This window comes from Ranitomeya imitator, chromosome 3 (assembly GCF_032444005.1).
Source record: "Ranitomeya imitator isolate aRanImi1 chromosome 3, aRanImi1.pri, whole genome shotgun sequence".
In the NCBI taxonomy this organism is placed as follows: domain Eukaryota; kingdom Metazoa; phylum Chordata; class Amphibia; order Anura; family Dendrobatidae; genus Ranitomeya; species Ranitomeya imitator.
Genome location: NC_091284.1, coordinates 658,015,279 through 658,041,525, shown reverse-complemented (window position 1 = coordinate 658,041,525; position 26,247 = coordinate 658,015,279).

Genomic DNA, 26,247 nt, shown 5'->3' with positions numbered 1-26,247 from the left:
GTTTTAGCGGGCCTCATTTTGCTGAATCTGTTTTCATTACTACGTATGTGCTTTCCTCTCATTTCACCGTCATTACATGTGGGGGGCTGCTATTTCTGTGGGGTGTTTCTCTGGAGGCAAGAGAGGTCTTTGTTTCTTCTAATAGGGGAAGCTAGTCCTTCGGCTGGCGCGAGACATCTAGAATCATCGTAGGCACGTTCCCCGGCTACTGCTAGTGTTGTGAATTAGGTTCAGGATCGCGGTCAGCTCAGTTTCCATCACCCTAGAGCTTGTTCTGTTTTTTGTGTGCTTGTCCTTTTGTGATTCCCTGCCATTGGGATCATGACACTTCTGTGAAGGAGCATACTACATAGATCGCTGTTTGCCCATGGGGTGCTCCATATCCTGCTCACTATTTGAGGCATTTAGTTGCTTCCTCGAATGTGTCGTCATGGACGTTTGTAAGGCGGCACATATTATCCTTTACCTCGACGACTTCTTACGCCTGGGCCCAAAAGATTCGCCACAGTGTGAAAACACGTGGTAGTCCACCTGTGAGGAGAGAGCTGGAGGGAGAGTGGACACCCCAGAGCCGAGGGGTTAGGTTAGATTGAGAAGGAAAGAAGTCAGTGTAGCTTGCTTCATGGGTGGGGTACTCTGCTGAGTAGCAGAAATTGGTACTAGGCCCAAAAGGATTTCCTGGGCCAAATGCCATTAAAAAATAGTACTTAGGTAAACAGGCGGTGTAGCTTGCTGCATGGGTGGGGTACGCTGCTGAGTAGCACCAAATTCTACTAGGCCCAAAAGGATTTCCTGGGCTAGATGCCGTTAAAAAATAGTAGTTAGGTAAACAGGCAGTGTAGCTTGCTTCATGGGTGAAGTACGCTGCTGAGTAGCACCAAATTCTACTAGGCCCAAAAGGATTTCCTGGGCTAGATGCCGTTAAAAATAGTACTTAGGTAAACAGGCGGTGGGTGGCTGGGCTACTCTGCTGACTAGCAGACACTGAAGCTTTGGAGCAGACCTCTGAATCCCAGGCCATAGTATGAGTAAACAACTCTGCAGATGACCCCACCCACCTGGAATTGACGATGGCAACGTCATGTAAAACTCAGCAAGGGGACTAAATAAAAGATATCTAAAAATAAACTAGACGGCGCTGCTTGATTGCTTCAGGTGAATAAGCGGCAAATATATGGACGAAACCACTTTATGGCTTCATATAGGTGAATTTAGCGCAAATACCCCATATAGTTTTCTCTGACAAAATAAAAGAGTCTCCATTTTTTCCTAAAGTTCGGCCACAGAAAGCACTTAAGTGGCATCAATTTCGCCAGAGTTTTTTTAAAACGGTTGGTGAGGTGATTTTCAAAAATCATCACGCTTTTAGTCTCCCCAAGATGACACAGGGGTAGAAAAGTCCTTGCGGATCCAGGATTTGTTCATCTTGATGAAAGTTAGTCTGTCTACATTGTCAGCACACCACCAGCAGCGCTGAACACACGTTCAGAGAGAACGCTGGCTGCGGGGCACGACATGATCTCCAAGGCGTGAGTGGCGAACTCAGGCCATTTTTCAAGACTGGAAGCCCAAAATGAGCAAAGGTCCAGTTCCACAGTCATGGCATCAATGTTAACTTGGAGATACTCTTGCACCATCCTTTCTAGGCGTTGGCTGTGCGTCAGACTTCTTGTCTCCTGTGGCCTTGCAAAGGATGGTCTAAAAAAATCTTGAAACAATTGGAAAAACTTGCTCTTACCACCAGATACGATGTTACTGTTACGGTTTAAGTGATGACTCGATAGTCCCACGGTTGGCAAGTTAGAACTCAGAGATTCACTACGTGTACCACTGGTGTTTTGTGGAAAAGCAGATTTTAGATTCTGTAACAGTCTCTGCTGATACTCCTGCATGCGTGAATCCCTTTCTATGGCAGGAATTATTTTGCCAAATTTGCTTTTGTACCGGGGATCTAAGAGTGTGGCAACCCAGTAGTCGGCATTACTTCGGATTCTCACAATCCAAGGGTCATGTTGCAGGTAGTGCAGCAAGAAGGCACTCATGTGTCTTGTGCATCCAGGAGGACCAAGTCCTTGTTGTCTTGGTGGTGGCGAGGTGAGAATCATGCTTCCTTCGTCAGCCCTCTCTCCCCAACCTCACACAGCAGAAATTTGATCAAGGTCTCCCTCATCTGATGAGTCTTCCATGCCTAGCGCCAGTTTGTCCTCCACTTCTTCCTTGCCTCCTGCACCTTCCTCAACAGTTTGGCTGCTACCATGCGCCCTCGGTAATCCCTCTCCCCAAGCCTCCAATGCCAGCCGCCTTGGTGCTGCCAACCTTCTTGACCTTGGAGATATGATCCCTTCCGCATATGACTCCCCTTGTTTCTCCTCCTCCTCTTGTTCCACCACTAGTGTTGAGCTATACTTTCCGATATTTGAAAGTATCGGATGGTATCGGCCGATACCGGCAAAATATCGGATCTCGCCGATACCGAGTTCCGATACCAATACAAGTCAATGGGACACAAATATCGATGACGTCGCGGTCCGCTCACGTGACCGCTCACCTGACCGTGACGTCACCGAAGGTCCTTCACTTACTACAGTCTCAGGAACGGAGGCAGAGCTCCCAGCGGTGACTGCCAGGGTTCTTCGGAGGGGTGAGTATATACATATTTTTAATTTTTATTCTTTATTTTTTTACATTAATTTGGATCCCAGGGCCTGATGGAGAGTTTCCTCTCCTCCAGACCCTTGGAGCCACACGCACCGCACACTCCGATACCGATTTCCGATATCACAAAAATATCGGAACTCGGTATCGGAATTCCGATACAGCAAGTATCGGCCGATACCCGATACTTGCAGTATCGGAATGCTCAACACTATCCACCACTTGACTTCGAACACTGTGTAAGGTGTGCTCCAGCATGTAAATCACCGGAATGGTCATGCTGATAATGGCATCGTCAGCACTAAACATCTTCGTCGCTATTTCAAAACTGTGCAGAAGGGTGCATAGGTCCCTGATCTGAGACCACTCCTGCAGCGTGATTTGCCCCACCTCTTGATCCCATTGGCCCAGACTATACGTCATAACGTATTGCACCAGGGCTCATTGGTGCTGCCACAGTCGCTGCAACATGTGCAGAGTTGAATTCCACCGTGTGGGCACATCACATTTCATCCGGTGAACTGGCAAGCCCAACGACTTCTGTAGAGATGCAAGTCGTCGAGCTGCGGGATGCGAACAGCGGAAGTGAGCACACAGTGACCGTGCCCTCTGCAAAAGCCAATCTAATCCGGGATAGTGGGATAAAAATTGCTGGACAACCAGGTTCAAAACGTCAGCCATACAAGGCACGTGTGTGACATTGCCCCAGCTAAGGGCCGCACCCAGGTTTGCAGCATTGTCGCACACAGCCTTCCCTGCCTGCAGGTTGAGTGGAGACAACCATTGATGGAACTCGGTCTCCAGAGCTGACCACAACTCCTCAGCTGTCTGACTCATATTTCCCAGACATTTCAATGTAAACACTGCCTGATGCCATTGAGCCCTGGTGACAACATAATGAGGAGGTGTGCAGGATTCCTTCTGCGCAGTTACAACGCGGGTGGCATTACCAGACAGGCTTGGGGTGCAGGTGGAGGACCGAGAGGAGGTTGAGGAGGCAGAAGCAGTGGAGGAACTTCTAGATACAGAGTATCGACGAGCAACTCGTGGGGATGGCAAGACTTGGACAGCAGCCCCTTCTCCTGATGTCGCCGTAGTTACCCAGTGCCCAGTCACTGACATGTAACGCCCCTGTCCATGTCTATTCGTCCAAGTGTCTGTGGTGAAATGCACCCTGTCACACACAGAGTTGAGAGCACTCACCATCCATAAAATTATTCAATCCTTTATTGTGACATAAAAGTCAATGGCAGGGAAACAATGGAGAATGTGTACTACAAACGGACGACAGCCGTTTCGTGCACCTGTGCTTCCACGGGTCCTATTGCTGTGAGAGAGGGCGAGGAACTCTTAATAGGAAACACGCCAAGGTAACCTCCCCCACTCTGACATCACCGCAATATATGAAACACCTACTTATTAGAATAAAAACACACATACAATTAAAAACAAAGCATGCGAACATAATTCAGACAAATTATAGAGACCAGATGGAAAATATTCACAAAAACACGGACATATCAATCCTTTCATTAAGGCCCAACGGTCCCATTGCACTAGCGCGCAGTATCCATCTGGCTTCTCTCCTGAGTAAGAGTCTATTCAAATCACCTCCTTGCTGGGGTAAATTAACCCTCTCCAAACCAGCAAAACGGAGCAATACTGCATTACCCCCATGACAAGACCACATATGAGTTATTAAATGGGGGACTCCCTTACCGGAGCTAATGGAATTATAGTGCTCCCTGAACCTAACAAAAAGGGGACGAATCGTTTTTCCAATATAAAAGAAACCGCATGGACAGAATAGCGCATAAACCACATGCATGGTTCTGCAAGATATAAATTCACGGACAGAATGGTGAATGCAACCAATCATGAAAGTTTTATCGACTATATGGTATGAACAGAAATTGCAATGACCATACCTAAAATTACCTTTAGGGGTCCCTGCTCTCAACCAATTAAGGGTATGTTCACACGTTCAGGATTTCCATCCTTTTTTTTTCAGGACAGTTTTTTTTAAAAAACTGCAGCTCTTGGCAGAAAACGCAGGTCCTTTTTTTGGTCCTTTTTTTATCCTTTTTTTATGCAGTGTTCTATGCAGAGACTGTGTGTTTCCTAGGAAGCTTTTTAGGGCTAAAATGGCTGAAAATACCCTAACCCTACCCCTAACCCTAACCCTACCCCTACCCCTAACCCTAACCCTACCCCTACCCCTACCCCTAACCCTAACCCTAACCCTACCCCTAACCCTACCCCTACCCCTATTCTAACCTTAGTGAAAAAAAAAAAAAAATTCTTAATTTTTTTATTGTCCCTACCAATGGGGGTGACAAAGTGGGGGGGGTGTCATTTACTATTTTTTTATTTTGATCACTGAGATAGGTTATATCTCAGTGATCAAAATGCACTTTGGAGCGAATCTGCCGGCCGGCAGATTCGGCAGGCGCACTGCGCATGCGCCCGCCATTTTGCAAGATGGCGGCGCCCAGGGAGAAGACGGCCGGACGGACACCGGGACGCCGGGTAAGTATAAGGGGGGGGGAGATTAGGGCACGGGGGGGGCATCGGAGCACTGGGGGGGGCATCGGAGCACGGGGAGAGGGCATCGGAGCACGGGGGGGCGGGATCGTAGCACGGGGGGGCAGCCACACTCCGCCCACGCACTTCCGCCCGCTCCCCCGCACTTCCTGCTGCAGCGGTTCTGCACATCAAATCGCAGTAAAACCCGCAGATATATTTTTGATCTGCGGGTTTTACTGCGATTTTGACCTCACAATGGAGGTCTATGGGTGCAGAACCGCTGCGGTTCAGGAAAAAGAAGTGACATGCTCCTTCTTTTTTGCCGCAGCTATTCTGCGTGGCTTTTTAAACGAAATTACGGATCATGTGCACAGCAGTGACTGTTTTCCATAGGGTTACATTGTTATGTACCCTGCATGGAAAACAGCTGCGGAACCGCAGCGGCAAAACCGCTGCGGTTCCGCAGTAAGAAACGCACTGTGTGAACATGGCCTAACTCGTTCGCTACTCAAGCGGTTGTGCACTAGTAAATCCCTCAAATTTCTCCCACGACGACAAGAAAATAGGGGGCCTCTACTGCTAAGCTCTGCCAGATCAGGATCCTTATCCAAAATATGCCAGCTTCTCCTGATAGCTGATCTAATAAAGGTGTCCAGAGGGCCAAACTTATAACAAAAAGTAAATCTTTTTTCGGGGGTCCTCTTACCTGCTACTGCTAATGAGGAATTATTTGTGCCTTGAGACTCAGCCCTTGCTAGAGCAGTGTCCAAAACCGAACGTGGGTACCCACGGTTTTCAAATCTTTCATACAGCTCCTGAGATTGTCTTTTAAAGCCACTATGGCTACTGTTTATCCTTTTGACCCGTTAAAACTGGCTATAAGGGAGAGAATTTTTCACATATTGTGGATGGGCACTATCATAGTGCAGTAAAGAGTTGTAGGCCGAGGGCTTACGAAACACCTTGGTATGGATAGTCCCATCTTCTACCCACAGTTTAACATCAAGAAACTCCAATTCCAAACCCCCAAAGTTGGACGTGAACTGCATATTCATGGTGTTGGAGAGCCCCAGGTGCTCCACAAAAGAAGAGAAGGTCTCCCGGGGGCCATCCAACACCATGAAAATATCATCCACGTACCTAATGTACATCTTCATATGTTACAAAAAGGGGTTACTACTGGAGTATATGTAACTTTCTTCTAAAACTGTGAGAAACAGATTAGCCAGGGTACATGCAACAGGCGCACGCATGGCAGTACCCTCTATTTGTAAGTACCACGTTGAGGCAAATTTAAAGGCATTGTGCTTTAAAACAAACATTAATCCATCACAAATAAAGCTCATTGTGCCCATGTCCGTGTCCGTGTGGCTCAAAACCCCCCCAACCGCTTCAACTCCCAATATATGTGGAATACTGTTATGCAGGCTCTCTATATCAATAGAGGTCAGAAAAAAGCCCTCCTGCCAGACAAAATCCCCAATACCTGTAAGGAATTTTTAGTGTCTTGAACATATGAAGGTATATCAAGTAATAACGGATGTAATAACAAGTCTAAATACCTAGAAAAAGGTTCTGTGACAGATTTGATGCCTGACACAATAGGGCGACCGGATGGTACAGTTGAAGATTTATGAACCTTAGGGATATGATACCAATTAGGTTTTTTAGGAAATTCTGGCAGGAGTTTTTCCGCCTGTTGTGATATACAGTGGGGCAAAAAAGTATTTAGTCAGTCAGCAATAGTGCAAGATCCACCACTTAAAAAGATGAGAGGCGTCTGTAATTTACATCATAGGTAGACCTCAACTATGGGAGACAAACTGAGAAAAAAAAATCCAGAAAATCACATTGTCTGTTTTTTTAACATTTTATTTGCATATTATGGTGGAAAATAAGTATTTGGTCAGAAACAAACAATCAAGATTTCTGGCTCTCACAGACCTGTAACTTCTTCTTTAAGAGTCTCCTCTTTCCTCCACTCATTACCTGTAGTAATGGCACCTGTTTAAACTTGTTATCAGTATAAAAAGACACCTGTGCACACCCTCAAACAGTCTGACTCCAAACTCCACTATGGTGAAGACCAAAGAGCTGTCAAAGGACACCAGAAACAAAATTGTAGCCCTGCACCAGGCTGGGAAGACTGAATCTGCAATAGCCAACCAGCTTGAAGTGAAGAAATCAACAGTGGGAGCAATAATTAGAAAATGGAAGACATACAAGACCACTGATAATCTCCCTCGATCTTGGGCTCCACCCAAAATCCCACCCCGTGGGGTCAGAATGATCACAAGAACGGTGAGCAAAAATCCCAGAACCACGCGGGGGGACCTAGTGAATGAACTGCAGAGAGCTGGGACCAATGTAACAAGGCCTACCATAAGTAACACACTACGCCACCATGGACTCAGATCCTGCAGTGCCAGACGTGTTCCACTGCTTAAGCCAGTACATGTCCGGGCCCGTCTGAAGTTTGCTAGAGAGCATTTGGATGATCCAGAGGAGTTTTGGGAGAATGTCCTATGGTCTGATGAAACCAAACTGGAACTGTTTGGTAGAAACACAACTTGTCGTGTTTGGAGGAAAAAGAATACCGAGTTGCATCCATCAAACACCATACCTACTGTAAAGCATGGTGGTGGAAACATCATGCTTTGGGGCTGTTTCTCTGAAAAGGGGCCAGGACGACTGATCCGGGTACATGAAAGAATGAATGGGGCCATGTATCGTGAGATTTTGAGTGCAAACCTCCTTCCATCAGCAAGGGCATTGAAGATGAAACGTGGCTGGGTCTTTCAACATGACAATGATCCAAAGCACACTGCCAGGGCAACGAAGGAGTGGCTTCGTAAGAAGCATTTCAAGGTCCTGGAGTGGCCTAGCCAGTCTCCAGATCTCAACCCTATGGAAAACCTTTGGAGGGAGTTGAAAGTCCATGTTGCCAAGCGAAGAGCCAAAAACATCACTGCTCTAGAGGAGATCTGCATGGAGGAATGGGCCAACATACCAACAACAGTGTGTGGCAACCTTGTGAAGACTTACAGAAAACGTTTGACCTCTGTCATTGCCAACAAAGGATATATTACAAAGTATTGAGATGAAATTTTGTACAGTGGGGCAAAAAAGTATTTAGTCAGTCAGCAATAGTGCAAGTTCCACCACTTAAAAAGATGAGAGGCGTCTGTAATTTACATCATAGGTAGACATCAACTATGGGAGACAAACTGAGAAAAAAAAATCCAGAAAATCACATTGTCTGTTTTTTTAACATTTTATTTGCATGTTATGGTGGAAAATAAGTATTTGGTCAGAAACAAAATTTCATCTCAATACTTTGTAATATATCCTTTGTTGGCAATGACAGAGGTCAAACGTTTTCTGTAAGTCTTCACAAGGTTGCCACACACTGTTGTTGGTATGTTGGCCCATTCCTCCATGCAGATCTCCTCTAGAGTAGTGATGTTTTTGGCTTTTCGCTTGGCAACACGGACTTTCAACTCCCTCCAAAGGTTTTCTATAGGGTTGAGATCTGGAGACCGGCTAGGCCACTCCAGGACCTTGAAATGCTTCTTACGAAGCCACTCCTTCGTTGCCCTGGTGGTGTGCTTTGGATCATTGTCATGTTGAAAGACCCAGCCACGTTTCATCTTCAATGCCCTTGCTGATGGAAGGAGGTTTGCACTCAAAATCTCAGTTCCAGTTTGGTTTCATCAGACCATAGGACATTCTCCCAAAACTCCTCTGGATCATCCAAATGCTCTCTAGCAAACTTCAGACGGGCCCGGACTTGTACTGGCTTAAGCAGTGGGACACGTCTGGCACTGCAGGATCTGAGTCCATGGTGGCGTAGTGTGTTACTTATGGTAGACCTTGTTACATTGGTCCCAGCTCTCTGCAGTTCATTCACTAGGTCCCCCCGCGTGGTTCTGGGATTTTTGCTCACCGTTCTTGTGATCATTCTGACCCCACGGGGTGGGATTTTGCGTGGAGCCCCAGATCGAGGGAGATTATCAGTGGTCTTGTATGTCTTCCATTTTCTAATTATTGCTCCCACTGTTGATTTCTTCACTCCAAGCTGGTTGGCTATTGCAGATTCAGTCTTCCCAGCCTGGTGCAGGGCTACAATTTTGTTTCTGGTGTCCTTTGACAGCTCTTTGGTCTTCTTCACCATAGTGGAGTTTGGAGTCAGACTGTTTGAGGGTGTGCACAGGTGTCTTTTTATACTGATAACAAGTTTAAACAGGTGCCATTACTACAGGTAATGAGTGGAGGAAAGAGGAGACTCTTAAAGAAGAAGTTACAGGTCTGTGAGAGCCAGAAATCTTGATTGTTTGTTTCTGACCAAATACTTATTTTCCACCATAATATGCAAATAAAATGTTAAAAAAACAGACAATGTGATTTTCTGGATTTTTTTTCTCAGTTTGTCTCCCATAGTTGAGGTCTACCTATGATGTAAATTACAGACGCCTCTCATCTTTTTAAGTGGTGGAACTTGCACTATTGCTGACTGACTAAATACTTTTTTTGCCCCACTGTAACCCCAGTTTCCACTTGGATTCTAAGAAATGATCGTAATTCATTTTTAAACTTCATAATTGGGTTTGAATGTAATTTCAAATAAGTATCAGTTCTGGACAATTGCCTGAGAGCCTCTGAAAAATAGTAGTCTTTTGATAAAGGACGGTGTTGCCCCTTTATCAGCGGCCCAAACCACTGTGTCGGACCACCTCTGAATCTCCAATAAAGGTACCTTCACACTGGCCAACTTAACAAAGATATCGCTAGCGATCCGTGACGTTGCAGCGTCCTGGCTAGCGATATCGTTGTGTTTGACACGCAGCAGCGATCTGGATCCTGCTGTGACATCGTTGGTCGGAGCAGAAAGTCCAGAACTTTATTTCGTCGCTGGATCTCCCGCAGACATCGCTGAATCGGCGTGTGTGATGCCGATTCAGCGATGTCTTCACTGGTAACCAGGGTAAACATCGGGTTACTAAGCGCAGCGCCGCGCTTAGTAACCCGATGTTTACCCTGGTTACCAGCGTAAACATAAAAAAAACCAAACAGTACATACTTACATTCCGGTGTCTGTCCTCCGGCGCTCTGCTTCTCTGCACTAGCGCCGGCCGTAAAGCAGAGCACAGCGGTGACGTCACCGCTGTGCTTTCCGACCGGCGCTTACACAGTGCAGAGAAGCAGAGCGCCGGAGGACAGACACTGGAATGTAAGTATGTAGTGTATACAGCTGTTATGTATATAGTAATTAGACGTAACACTATATTATGAGAGGTGTCCGAGTAGACACACATCTTACCCCCATATGGAAGAAGCCTGGTAGGCGAAACGGCGCTGTCGGGGTGGCGGCACGGACCTGACTGATATTATCCGATACATAACATGTAAGTTTGCACTCAGTTCTCTGTAGCCCCATGACAGTGGGGCCTTTCATAGGCTATTTATGTAGGTAATTTGCAAATATCACATATATATATATATATATATATATACAATTTTATGTACTATTACGCTTCTTAAAGTGATCAGCAGTTCTATTTAGACTGTTGATCTTTAGCGCTATGCACTTTTTTCTATGCGGTTTTGTACATATGCATATTGTTTTGCAAATGTTATTCTAGTACCTTTTTTCTTTACCTGAGTTGCATATTGAATGTACCATTTGTTTGGTCCGTTGCTGCAATTTTGTTTTTATGTGGTTCTTTTTGTATTTATATTTCCGTTGGTTTATTAAAGTGTCATGTGAAGTTTTCTAAATAAAATTTATGTAATATTTTTTAATATCGTTGTATGCCTCGGTTTTTCTCCTTTCTATTCGGAGAATGTAGTTTATTATCTAGCGTTTTTGAGGTTTATATATACCAGTGTTGGATATTGGTTGTTTATCATTAATAACTTGTCTTTCAAAAACATCGATTAAGTTCCCTGGCGACGTTGGATGCATACAAGTTGAAGGGACCCCGCCTGTAAATGGTGTATTGGGCAAGGTCGCACGTCTCATCCCAAGGGCTCTAGTGTCAGTAAGGCTAAGCAGAAGTTGAGCATCATCACGCACTCCCATGTCGCTGTCATCGCCCACCATAAAACCCAGAGGGCTCACTTTACAGGGAATCTCACCCGGACATTTGTCTGGGATTTTGTCTCTAGAGGCGATAAAAACTTATGTAGATGAATTTTTCTCACCGCTTTGTATAGATCAACTTTAAAGTCTACCAGATCAAAATCTTCAGGCAGCCAATAATTTAACCCTTTAGATTGGGGCACATCTGTCTGTCCTATCAAGGTTATGATGAGTCAAATTGATTTCTGTGGAAAACAGTTCCTCTGCTGTGGAATTGATTTCCAAGAGACTTGTTTCCTCTTGCGCTGGTTGTCGGGCCTCTTACCCCCTAACACTTCCTGCATCTAAAGGGGCCAATATGTCAGTTGGGGGACCAGAAGTAGAGAGACCAGCTCCAATGCGGAATCCTCTTTTGCACTCGAATCCGAGTCCGTGGTTAGATAGTCTTTTTTGTATGTTCCTTTTTGATTCCTCTTTCTATTGTTCTTCGGTCTGGTATATCTATGATTACCTTGTGTAGAATTATTTTTACTCCACGAAAAAACATTTCCGGTGTCAAAATCGGCTTTATCACGGATAAATTTGTCACGCTTTCTTTGTTTAATATCAGATTGAATAATCACCATTTTACTGTCCACCTTCTTATGTAATGCTGTCCACTGATTTTCAGTAAGTCTAGATTTAAGTTCCTCCTTTAATTTGCTAAGTTCAGCTTGCACCATATCATAATTGTTCATATTGTGCTGCACTAGCACACTGCTTTTTTGATAACCACCGGCTTTCTGAGCGTACATACTGGACTGATTGTTATATAGCTGAGACTCTTTTATAATGGAGTCTGCTGCTTTGCCTTTATCCTATGGGTTACTTGCAGGACGGGAGAACGTGGACTCCTATTTTTCAGAATGCGAACAACATGATGACATTTTATCTGTGAGTACCAAAGTATTGGAGTTTAAATTGGAGCCGCACAAGAGGTTGGTACACAAAATGAGAATGCTTGGTCTGGGGGAAAATGTGTGTAAATGGGTTAGTAACTGGCTTAGTGATAGAAAGCAGAGGGTGGTTATAAATGGTATAGTCTCTAACTGGGTCGCTGTGACCAGTGGGGTACCGCAGGGGTCGGTATTGGGACCTGTTCTCTTCAACATATTCATTAATGATCTGGTAGAAGGTTTACACAGTAAAATATTGATATTTGCAGATGATACAAAACTATGTAAAGCAGTTAATACAAGAGAAGATAGTATTCTGCTACAGATGGATCTGGATAAGTTGGAAACTTGGGCTGAAAGGTGGCAGATGAGGTTTAACAATGATAAATGTAAGGTTATACACAGGGGAAGAAGGAATCAATATCACCATTACACACTGAACGGGAAACCACTGGGTAAATCTGACAGGGAGAAGGACTTGGGGATCCTAGTTAATGATAAACTTACCTGGAGCAGCCAGTGCCAGGCAGCAGCTGCCAAGGCAAACAGGATCATGGGGTGCATTAAGAGAGGTCTGGATACACATGATGAGAGCATTATACTGCCTCTGTACAAATCCCTAGTTAGACCGCACATGGAGTACTGTGTCCAGTTTTGGGCACCGGTGCTCAGGAAGGATATAATGGAACTAGAGAGAGTACAAAGGAGGGCAACAAAATTAATAAAGGGGATGGGAGAACTACAATACCCAGATAGATTAGCGAAATTAGGATTATTTAGTCTAGAAAAAAGACGACTGAGGGGCGATCTAATAACCATGTATAAGTATATAAGGGGACAATACAAATATCTCACTGGGGATCTGTTTATACCAAGGAAGGTGACGGGCACAAGAGGGCATTCTTTGCGTCTGGAGGAGAGAAGGTTTTTCCACCAACATAGAAGAGGATTCTTTACTGTTAGGGCGGTAGGAATCTGGAATTGTTTGCCTGAGGAGGTGGTGATGGCGAACTCAGTCGAGGGGTTCAAGAGAGGCCTGGATGTCTTCCTGGAGCAGAACAATATTGTATCATACAATTATTAGGTTCTGTTGAAGGACGTAGATCTGGGGATTTATTATGATGGAATATAGGCTGAACTGGATGGACAAATGTCTTTTTTCGGCCTTACTAACTATGTTACTATGTATGTTACTATGTTACTAAATTGTTCAATGTGGCTGAAAGGGAGGTTAACCTCTTCTGGACCAACAACTCTTTAAAGTCCTACATGGATTGCGGAAGAGTTCCGTGGGGACTGAGGGTCCATAAAGAAATGGCTCAGTTTAAAGACAATCAACAATTTGTCATGGATTGGGAGAGGATCCTGTTAAAGTGTTCACAGGATCTCCTCCAGTTGATATTACAGCACAATATGATCAATTATGATTTGGTGCAAGCTGAACTTAGCAAATTAAAGGAGGAACTTAAATCTAGACTTACTGAAAGTCAGTGGACAGCATTGGATAGGAAGGTGGACAGTAAAATGGTGATTATTCAATCTGATATTAAACAAAGAAAACGTGACAAATTTATCCATGATAAAGCTGATTTTGACACCGGAAATGTTTTTTCGTGGAATAAAAATAAGTCTACAGAAGGTAATCGTAGATATACCAGACCGAAGAACAATAGAAAGAGGAATCAAAAAGGAACATACAAAAAAGACTATCTAACCACGGATTCGGATTCGAGTGTAAATGAGGACTCTGTGATTGGAGCTGGTCCCTCTACTTCTGGTCCCCCAACTGACACATTTGCCCCTTTAGACGCAGGATGCGTGGGGGGGGGGTGTAGGAGACATAGGGTCCGACAACCTGCGCGAGAGGAAACAAGTCTCTTGGAAATCGATTCCACAGCAGAGGAACCGTTTTCCACAGTAATCAACTTGACTGATCATAACCTTGATGGGGCACATCTGTCTGTCCTATCTAAAGGGTTAAATTATTGTCTGCCTGAAGATTTTGATCTGGTAGACTTTAAAGTTGATCTATACAAAGCGGTGAGAAAAATTCATCTACATAAGTCGTTTATCGCCTCTAGAGACAAAATCCCAGACAAATGTCCGGGTGAGATTCCCTGTAAAGTGGGCCCCCTTGGTTTTATGGTGGGCGATGACAGCGACATGGGAGTGCCTGATAATGCTCAACTTCTGCTTAGCCTTACTGACTCTAGAGCCCTTGGGATGAGACGTGCGACCTTGCCCAATACACCATTTACAGGCGGGGTCCCTTCAACTTGTATGCCTCCAACGTCCCCAGGGAACTCAATCGATGTTTTTGAAAGACAAGTTATTAATGATGTGGAAGCTTTAATCTACCGAAAATTGCCGCCTAGTTTGACTACTGCTCAGAAACTGGCCTTAGGGTACCGTCACACTATACGATTTACCAACGATCACGACCAGCGATACGACCTGGCCGTGATCGTTGGTAAGTCGTAGTGTGGTCGCTGGAGAGCTGTCACACAGACAGCTCTCCAGCGACCAACGATGCCGAGGTCCCCGGGTAACCAGGGTAAACATCGGGCTACTAAGCGCAGGGCCGCGCTTAGTAACCCGATGTTTACCCTGGTTACCAGCGTAAAAAAAACCCAAACAGTACATACTTACATTCCGGTGTCTGTCCCTTGCCGTCTGCTTCCTGCACTCACTGACTGCCGGCCGTAAAGTGAAAGCACAGCACAGCGGTGACGTCTCCGCTGTGCTCTGCTTTCACTTTACGGCCGGCAGTCAGTGAGTGCGGGAAGCAGACGGCAAGGGACCTGACGGACACCGGAATGTAAGTATGTACTGTTTGTTATTTTTTACATTTACGCTGGTAGCCAGGGTAAACATCGGGTTACTAAGCGCGGCCCTGCGCTTAGTAACACGATGTTTACCCTGGTTACAAGCGAACGCATCGCTAGATCGGTGTCACACAAACCGATCCAGCGATGACAGCGGGAGATCCAGCGACGAAAGAATGTTCCAAACGATCTGCTATGACGTACGATTCTCAGCAGGATCCCTGATCGCTGCTGCGTGTCAGACACAGCGATATCGTATGGATATCGCTGGAACGTCACGAATCGTACCGTCGTAGCGATCAAAATGGCACTGTGTGACAGTACCCTTATTGGAGATTCAGGGGTGGTCCAACTCGGTGGTTCGGGCCGCCGATAAAGGGGGCAACACCGTCCTTTTATCAAAAGACTACTATTTTTCAGAGGCTCTTAGGCAATTGTCCAGAACTGATACTTATTTGAAATTAAATTCAGACCCAATTATGAAGTTTAAAAACGAATTACGATCATTTCTTTGAATCCAAGTGGAAACTGAGGTTATATCAAAACAACAGGCGGAAAAGCTGCCAGAATTTCCTAAAAAAAAACAAATTGGTATCATATCCCTAAGGTTCATAAATCTTTAACTGTACCACCCAGTCACCCTATTGTGTCAGGCATCAAGTCTGTCACAGAACCTTTGTTTAGGTATTTAGACTGGTTATTACATTCGTTATTACTTGATATACCTTCATATGTTCAAGACACAAAAAATTTCTTACAGGTATTGGGGGATCTTGTCTGGCAGGAGGGCTTTTTTCTGACCTCTATTAATATAGAGAGCCTGTATACCCGTATTCCACATGTATTGGGAGTTGAAGCGGTTGTAGGGATTTTGAGCCATATGGACATGGGCACAATGAGCTTTATTTGTGATGGATTAATGTTTGTTTTAAAGCACAATGCCTTTAAATTTGCCTCAACGTGGTACTTACAAATAGAGGGTACTGCCATGGGTACGCTTGTTGCATGTACCCTGGCTAATCTTTTTCTCACAGTTTTCGAAGAAAGTTACATATACTCCAGTAGTAACCCCTTTTTGTAACATATGAAGATGTACATAAGGTACGTGGACGATATTTTCATGGTGTTGGATGGCCCCCGGAAGACCTTCTCTTCTTTTGTGGAGCACCTGGGGCTCTCCAACACCATGAATATGCAGTTCACGCCCAACTTTGGGGGTTTGGAATTGGAGTTTCTTGATGTTAAACTGCAAGTAGAAGATGGGACTATCCATACTGAGGTGTTTCGTAAGCCCTGGGCCTACAACTCTTTACTGCACTATGATAGTGCCCATCCACAATATGTGAAAAATTCTCTCCCTTATAGCCAGTTTTAACGAGTCAAAAGGATAAACAGTAGCCATAGTGGCTTTAAAAGACAATCTCAGGAGCTGTATGAAAGATTTGAAAACCGTGGGTACCCCCCGTTCGGTTTTGGGCACTGCTCTAGCAAGGGCTGAGTCTCAAGGCACAAATAATTCCTCATTAGCAGTAGCAGGTAAGAGGACCCCCGAAAAAAGATTTTCTTTTTGTTATAAGTTTGGCCCTCTGGACTCCTTTATTAGATCAGCTATCAGGAGAAGCTGGCATATTTTGGAGAAGGATCCTGATCTGGCAGAGCTTAGCAGTAGAGGCCCCCTGTTTTCTTGTCATTGTGGGAGAAATTTGAGGGATTTACTAGTGCACAACCGCATGAGTAGCGAACGGGTTAATTGGTTGAGAGCAGGGACCCCTAAAGGTAATTTTAGGTGTGGTCATTGCAATTTCTGTTCATACCATATAGTCGATAAAACTTTCATGATTGGTTGCATTCAACATTCTGTCCGTGATTTTATATCTTGCAGAACCACGCATGTAGTTTATGCGCTATTCTGTCCATGCGGTTTCTTTTATATTGGAAAAATGATTCGTCCCCTTTTTGTTAGGTTCAGGGAGCACTATAATTCCATTAGCTCCGGTAAGGGAGTCCAGCGTTTAATAACTCATATGCGGTCTTGTCACAGGGGTAATGCAGCATTGCTCCGTTTTGCTGGTTTGGAGAGGGTTAATTTACCCCAGCAAGGAGGTGACTTGAATAGACTCTTACTCAGGAGAGAAGCCAGATGGATACTGCGCACTAGTGCAAAGGGACCATTGGGCCTCAATGAAAGGATTGATATGTCCGTGTTTTTGTGAATATTTTCCATCTGGTCTCTATAATTTATCTGAATTATGTTCGCATGCTTTGTTTTTAATTGTATGTGTGTTTTTATTCTAATAAGTAGGTGTTTCATATATTGCGGTGATGTCAGAGTGGGGGAGGTTACCTTGGCATGTTTCCTGTTAAGAGTTCCTCGCCCTCTCTCACAGCAATAGGACCCGTGGAAGCGCAGGTGCGTGAAACGGCCGTCGTCCGTTTATAGTACACGTTCTCCCTTGTTTCCCTGCCGTTAACTTTTATGTCACAATAAAGGATTGAATAATTTTATGGATGGTGAGTGCTCTCAACTTCTTCATTTTGTTGTGGGAGTGGCTCCATTTCCTCTTCTGCCTACGTGGATTGCGGGTCATCCATGAACTTTATTAAGTCTGACTTAGTGTCTAGGTGTAAGTTAGGGACAGTTAGGCTGGAAACTCCTATTCATGTTGTTGCCATTGACAAAACACCACTGGCTAAGAATGTCATCAAAATGGTTTCTGAAGAGTTTATCCTTAAAGTGAGTGCCTTACACCAGGAACGTATTTCATGTTTCGTTATGGACAATCTGCCTGAGGGACTGGTGTTGGGGCTTTCCTGGTTGCAATTACATAATCCTGTGATAAACTGGGAGTCTCGGGACATTGTTAAATGGGGTCCCAATTGTTCTAAGAGATGTCTTGCTTCTGTATCTTTGTCATCTGTCAGTCTGAAGGTTATTCCGGAGTACCTGAAGGACTTTGAGGATGTGTTCACTGAAAAGGAGGCTGAGGTTCTGCCACTACACCGCCCTTTCGATTGTGCGGTTGATCTGGTTCCCGGTGCCAAATTGCCCAAAGCCCGTCTGTACAATCTCTCCGCCCCTGAGCGGGCTGCCATGAAGGAGTATATCTCCGTTAGACTCTGCAAAGGGCACATTCGGCCATCTGTCTCTCCTGTGGCTGCGGGGTACTTTTTCGTGAAGAAAAAGGATGGTGGTTTACGCCCATACCTCGATTTTTGAGAACTTAATAAAATAACCATAAGAAATACTTATCCTCTCCCACTGATACCCGATTTGTATAATCAATTGTTGGGGGCCAGGTGGTTCTCTAAGTTGAACCTCAGGGGGGCATACAAACTCATCTGTATGCGGGAGGGGAGGGGGATGAGTGGAAAACTGCTTTTCTCACCTTTGAAGCTTTTTTTGAGAATTTGGTTATGCCCTTTGGCCTGACTAACGCGCCAGCAGTATTTCAGAATTTCATGAATCATGTTTTCTCAGATTTTATTGGGCATTTCATGGTAATTTATTTGGATGACATCCTCATATATTCTGCTGACAAACAGAGACACATGGACCACCTCCGTGCAGTTCTTCTGAGGCTTAGGGAGAACTCACTATTTGCTAAACCAGAGAAGTGTTCATTTTTTGCTCAGGAATTGTCCTTTCTAGGGGTCATTTTGTCTGCTAAGGGGTTTCGTATGAACCCTAGGAAGGTACAGGCTATTGTGGATTGGGTGCAACCCAGAGATCTCAAGGGTCTTCAGCGTTTTCTGGGTTTCGCCAATTATTATAGAAAATTAATTAAAGGGTTTTCTCAGGTGGTCAAACCTCTCACAGATTTAACTCGTAAGGGGGCTGATCTCAAAAACTGGTCAGCTCCAGCTTTGGTGGCGTTTTCTTCTTTGAAGAATTGTTTCATAACTGTTCCTGTACTGGTTCAACCTGATTTATCTAAACCATTTATCATAGAGGTGGACACCTCGGAGGTGGGAGTGGGGGCAGTGTTATCCCAAGCGCCCACTATGTTGACTAACTTAAGCCCTTGTGCCTTCTTTGAGAAAATTTTCCTCTGCTGAGAGGAATTATGATGTAGGTAATCAAGAGCTGTTGGCTATTAAATTAGCATTTGAAGAATGGAGGCATTTTTTGGAGGGGGCTGCCCATCATATTACTGTGATTACGGATCACAAGAATCTATCTTACATCGAATCTGCCAAATGTTTGACCCCGAGACAGGCAAGGTGGTCACTTTTTTTCCCAATTTCAGTTTTCTATTACTTTCAGATCCGGGTCTAAGAATGTGAAGGCTGATGCTTTATCTCGTAGCCTGGATCCAGTTTCACCTCCTGAACCTCCTTCCTCCATTGTTCAGCATGGAATGGTGGTGGCTGCGGTGTCCTCGGCATTAGAGCGAGAGATTCGGGAGGCCCAATCTCTTGCTCCTTCGTCTGTACCTGATGACAAGCCCTTTGTACCTGTCCAGTATCGGTTAAGGGTGCTTCGGGAGTTCCATGACTCGGCTCTTAGTGGGCATCCTGGAATCTTGGCCACGCGTAAAGCCATCACTAGGCTGTTTTGGTGGCCTTCGTTGGCTTCTGACGTCATTGGGTTTGTGTCTTCCTGTGAAACTTGTGCTCACGCTAAAATCTCTCGTAACCAGCCGAGGAATTGGTGCCACTGCCAATTCCAGATAGACCGTGGACTCACCTGTCCATGGATTTTATCACTGATCTTCCCCACTCTAATGGCAAAACCGTGATCTGGGTAGTTGTTGATAGGTTCAGTAAGCAGGAGCATTTTGTACCTTTGGCGGGTCTCCCTAATGCTGAGACTATCAAAACTATTCATGGAGCATGTGGTCCGATTGCATGGTATGCCTGTCAGTGTGGTGTCTGATAGAGGAGTGCAATTTGTGGCAAAATTGTGGAGGGCCTTTTGTAAAAGGCTGGATATCAGTCTGTCCTTTTCATCGGCCTACCATCCCGAGACCTACAGTCAGACTGAAAGGACCAATCAGTCTTTGGAGCAGATATTTCGATGTCTTGCTAGTCCAGACAGGATGATTGCTGCTCTGCGGTACCCATGGCAGAATTTGCTTTTAATAATCATGTCAATCAGTCCACTGGTACATCCCCGTTCTTCTGCAACTATGGGTTTCACCCTCACTTTGGTGAGTTTTCCCAGCTGGATTCAGGGTGTCCAGTGGCTGATTCGGCCTTTCTGTGGTTAGGAGAGGTATGAAAGGAGGTTCAGAGGAACATTGGGGAGGCTCAGGGCAAGTATAAATTTTTTGCCGATAAATGACGTTCTGTGGGGCCGACTTACCAACTGGGGAATAAGGTATGGTTATTCACTAAGAATATTAGATTGAGGATTCCCTCTGCTAAGTTAGGTCCCAAGATTATTGACCCTTATGAAATTTTAGAGGTGGTTAATTCTGTGGCCTTCCATCTGCGCTTACCCACCGCCTGTTGTGCTTGATGGCCAGACTGAGTATGAGGTGGAAACGGGTGGTGGATTCTCGTATGCTCAGCCGTTCACTACAGTACTTGGTCCATTGGAAAGGTTACGATCCTGAGGACCGGCGCGTTCAGTCCATGCAGATCGACTGGTCCGGGCCTTTCACGCTCATTATCCAGGGAAGCCTGGGGGTCCGGTGGCCCCCCATTGAGAGGGGGGTACTGTCATGGTCCAGTCCTGAGTTTGTTTTCAGCTGTCTTGTCTCTGTACTGGTCATGCGGGAGTTAATCTCCTCTGTCTCGTTATGGAGCTGGCTGAGCTATTTCAGTCCTCTGTAACCTGTGGGCCAGTGTCAGTTGTAGTTCAAGCTTCTCGGCTGGAGCCCCTGACCTGTATTCCTGTTAGTGATCCTTGTTCCTCTGACTGCCTTCACCGGTGTATGACTCGATCTGATTTCTGGACTTCGCCCCTTGTTTTCCATCTTTGATACCATGCTTCCCGACTGGATTCGACTCTGGCTTGTATCCTGACTTCTTCTTACATCTCACGTTTTGGTTACCACGTTAGGCTCCGACGTCTTGTTTGACCCCGACTATTCCTCTGACTCCCCTTGTGTACTGCGCTGACCTCTCTGTGTATGACCTTGACTTGTCTGACTTTGCTTTCATTACCTGTGGCACCTGTGTTGTTGTTGTTCAGTGTTGCTGCGCTGTGTGTAAACCTCTTTTCCCTCACTAGCACCCCATGGTGGAGGTTGCACTATACTCCACTGCAGCAGCACATTACAAAAGGAGGCTGGATTTTTATTTTGCTAGGAAATTTATGCATCACCTGGCCTTTCCAAACGATGATAGTGAACAACCCATAACCATTACAGGCTAATTACTGTCTAACATGGCATGCGCAGTAACAGCCAAAACTGCGCTCTCCCTGCACATGCGCGGTAACGATGCGGCTGTTACTGTGCCTCTGTGGGGAATAGCAGTGACGTCTATTAACCGCACTCCTGATGCGATAGCATTGGTCCTATTTGTAGTACAAAGAATAACCTTCAGTTGCTGAAATCTTTACGCTTATTGAACATTGGTTTCTTTTCCAGTTGCTCCAAAAATAAACTTATCAAAAAGATGTTTTTCATCAGCCTAATATTGAGATAACTAGAAATACTATTTACTACATGCAATTAAAAGGGTTCTCTTTTCAGAGAGAACTCTTTCAAAATGCTGCAACTGCAGCAATCACCTGATTGCGAAAGGCCATCCTCTTGGCGCCCACAGAAAGCAGCTGCTTTTGCTTTAGGAAGCCAGGGGAAGCAAGACGATGACACTTCAATGATTTCTGGAAGAAAAATGTAGTATTACATGGCGGACATAAAGATGAATGGCAACATGGTTTTTAAATGTCTTTCTAAAATGACAGTCATTAAAGGGGTTGTCTGCTTATATCAATGTGAAAGTGGCTTAAACAGCAGAGGATATGCAAATAAAAATGCTTCAGTGTGCGAATGTCGACCATTGCAATACGTATGTAGCATACATTGTAATATGCTGCAATTTACTTAGTGACTAGATTATTGAAAGATTTGTCCAATAAATGGAATGCAAATTTAAACTAGTTCATTCTTCTCACAAATGTGTAATGACTTTATAGAACTTGAATATAATGTCTTCGCTTGGTTATTTTAGTTATTAAATTCTCAAACAATGCAAAGGTTTATAATTTTAGAGCAGCACGGTGTGTTCTGCCCAATAATGTGCAGCAAGTCAATTCACAATGTAGTACTAGTTGTCACCATTAGAGGTCATTAGGTACACATTTATCCTGTTCTGTATCCAGGAGCTTATCGCTTTAAGGCTGCCGTCACACTAGCAGTATTTGCTCAGTATTTTACATCAGTATTTGTAAGCCAAAACCAGGAGTGGAACAAATAGAGGAAAAGTATAATAGAAACATATGCACAAATTCTGTATTTATCACCCACTCCTGGTTTTGGCTTACAAATACTGATGTAAAATACTGACCAAATACTGCTAGCGTGACGGCAGCCTAAGTCTGTGTTCTGACTAGAACCCCCCCCCCTCCCGCCCCCAAGTTTCCCCGGGCAAAGTAGCCATTTTCCCCCCTGACCTTGAGTCTTACACACATGTTCCTGGCTCTCTCTTCCTGCAGATCATTACTCTTGATAAGCGGATTTCGGTGAGGCACAAATGTACTTACATGTGTGTGTTATGTTAGAACAGTTATGCCGCCACTGTGTAGCAGAGTGTGTAGTTAGGCACTAGATGGTGGCCCGATTCTAACGCATAGGGTATTCTAGAATATGTTTGTATGTATATAGCAGCCACATAGTATATAGCACAGGCCACGTAGTATATAGCAGTACTACGTGGCCTGTGGTATATGCCATGTAGAATACCGTATGCGTTAATATAGGCCACGCAGTAAATAACACAGCCCACATAGTATATAACACAGCCCATACAGTATGTAGCAGCCACGCAGTATATAGCAGCCACGCAGTATATAGCACAGCCCACGTAGTATGTAACACTGGCCTTGTAATATATAGCACAGCCCACATAGTATCTAACAGTGGCCACGTAGTATATAGCACGCAGTATAGAACACAGCCACGTAGTATATAACACTGCTCACGTAGTATATAGCAGCCATCTATATATATAATTGCCTAAGGGTTTTTCCGTCTGTCTGTCTTTCTGTCTGTCTGTCCAGGAAATCCCGCCTCTCTGATTGGTCGAGGCCGCCAGGCCTCGACCAATCAGCGACGATGATGTCATAAAGGACGTAGACATCCCGCGTCTCTGATTCAGCGATGGGCACAGTATCGACGATGATGTCATAATGGTTGCCATGGCGACGATGATGTCATAAAGGTTGCCTCGACCAATCAGCGAGGGGCACAGTCTGCCGCGAATTCTGGAATCATCATTGTCCATATACTACGGGGACATGCATATTCTAGAATACCCGATGCGTTAGAATCGGGCCACAATCTAGTGTAGTATATAACGACGCAGTCCACGCAGTATAGAACACAGCCCACATAGTATCTAACACTGGCCAGGTAGTATATAGCAGCCACGCGGTATCTAACACAGCCCACGTAGTATTTAGCACTGTGGGCACCATATCCCTGTTAAAAAAAAAAAGAACTAAAATAAAAAATAGTTATATACTGTAGCATGGCTAAAGGGTGTGTAGTCGACGGGAGGTATGTGTCACATAGGTGGCTTGTCGCTGTGATGTAGCCCGGAGTATTTCTTTGTTGCGCCAGGCACTGACTGCGGAGAGTATGGAGCGGGCGCCGCGCACTGACTGCGGGGAGTATGGAGCGGGCGCCAGGCACTGACTGCAGGGAGTATGGAGCGGGCACCGGGCACTGACTGCGGGGAGTATGGAGCGGGTGCCGGTCACTGGCTGCGGTGAGTATGGAGCAGGAGTTGGGCACTGACTGCAGGGGAGTAGGGAGGGACTAATCGGACTGTGGCCGTCACTGATTGGTCGCAGCAGCCATGACAGGCAGCTGGCGAGACCAATCAGCGACTTGCATTTCCATGACAGACAGAGGCCGCAATCATTGAATATCCGTGCCAGACAGAAAGAAAGACAGAAGGACAGACGGAAGGAACTCTTAGACCATTATATAACAGTTTGCTGTTTCTTTGTATGCAGATAGATGTTTGCCTGTATAAAGTAATACAATGCTGACAGCCTGAACTTGCCCTAAGATAGCCATGATAACTGTGTCTGTCTTACCCTGTGTTCAGTGTTAGCTCTCTAATCTCTCTGTTATTCATGTTACTGCATCTTGTAAAATGCTGTAATATTCCAAGTACTGATGCACTGTTATTTCCTTTGTAGTTTTTACCTGATCATCCATTATATCGAATATCTCACAATATCATCTACTATTGTTGTTCATCGTTCACCATCTCAATAAATATAGACTTAAGAACCTATACAGTCTGTTTACTGAGGCAATGGATGAAGGTTTAGCCGTATGCTAGAATCCACACAGAATCATACGTGGAGGAAGGCAGAACAGTAAAAACGGAACCGCTGGCCGCAGGCGGTGGTTGTACATGCTGTACGGGACCGCTACCACCCAAACTGCTCCGCATACGGGTATTACAGCAGCCGCCATACAGCCACGGAGAACAAGAGTCCAGGCCCCAATATAAACGGACCGCCGGTCGCATGCGGTGATTACACGGACTGTATGGGACCGCTACCACCCAAACTGCTCCGCATACGGGTATTACAGCAGCCGCCATACAGCCGCTGGGAATAGAACCCAGGACCCAGTAAGAACAGATTAGCCCTTCAGTGAAACTGATAGCCGGTTGCAGGCTGTAGTTGATCAGACTGTACGGGACCGCTGACACCCACACTGCTCCGCATACGGGTATCACAGCAGCCGCTATACAGCCGCAGAATGATACTGCAGCCTGCCAAGAAGTGCTACGTCATTCCCGCCAAGCGGAAGCTCGCCCGCACAAAAACTTAGTTTCCCGCCAAAATACTCAGTAGTACATAGCTAAGCGCAAAATGTCTCGACGCGATAAATCCTCACTCAAAACGAGGTCACGAGCAGACTCTAACAAGTCTTCAATAAGAGAGCTTGCTGCTGTTGCTCGTGCCAAAGCGAGGTCCTCTTTTGCCGAACAAGAGATGCATCTAAATATTATTATTATTATTATTTATTTATATAGCACCATTAATTCCATGGTGCTGTACATGAGAAAGGGGTTACATACAAGGTTATAGGTATAATTTACAGTACACAAATTTACGATAACAGACTGGTAGAGAGGAGAGGACCCTGTCCTTGTGGACTTACATTCTACGGTTAAAGAGTTAAATAAATTACATTGTTACTGTTAGGGTTGGCGGAACACACCGAATATATTTATTAGATGGGATTGGTGCGTTCGCAACCCGGGATCCACCGTGCAGGAAGGAACCTGCTGCTATGTAAACGGCGGCACTATATGGCGGTATAAACCAGCTCTGTTAGCTTCACAGAGCAGCCGAGAAAGCAAAGCCCTGCGCCCTGTTAGACTTTTACAGAGGCACAGGCTAACTACCCAAATGAGAGCAGTCAGTGGTCATGCATGCACACAAAACTCCTTGCCGGAGGTGCCAGGTGCTTATTTCAGCCGGGTCCCTGAACACATACAAACGCATGACCACACTGGCGCAAAGCACATAACTTAGGAAGATACTAGCGCATGGCCATGCGGCCATGCGAGCCTTAAATAGTTGCAGCACGTACAGGACCTTCCAAGAAGGACCAATGGAAGTTGCTGCAGTACCTGAACATGTGACCCTAGATCTCCACTGAGAGATCTTGCCCTGGGCATGCTCAGTGTGTGCAAAGCAGGACTTAGTCCCAGAAAAGCCTGCTCGCTGCAGATCAGTGCAAGGTACAATAGCAGAGCCTGGAGAGGCAGCGGTAACCCTTTGCACAGTATCAGTCTCAGTGAGACGCTGGGACCGACGTCTCCGATGAGCAGGCTCCAGTGCGGCTGATGCAGAATGGGAGACCGCCGCAGACATGGATCGAGATTCCCCCTGTGCAGCAGAGGAAACTCGACTCCTAACATTACCCCCCCCCTCCTGGGCCCCCCCCCTCCTTGAGCCTCGCTACACTCAAAAGCTGCAATGAGCAGCGGAGCCCGAATGTGCTCCACAGGCTCCCAGGTTCTATCCTCTGGACCGTGACCCTTCCAGTCCACCAGATAAAATTTCTTGCCACGTACC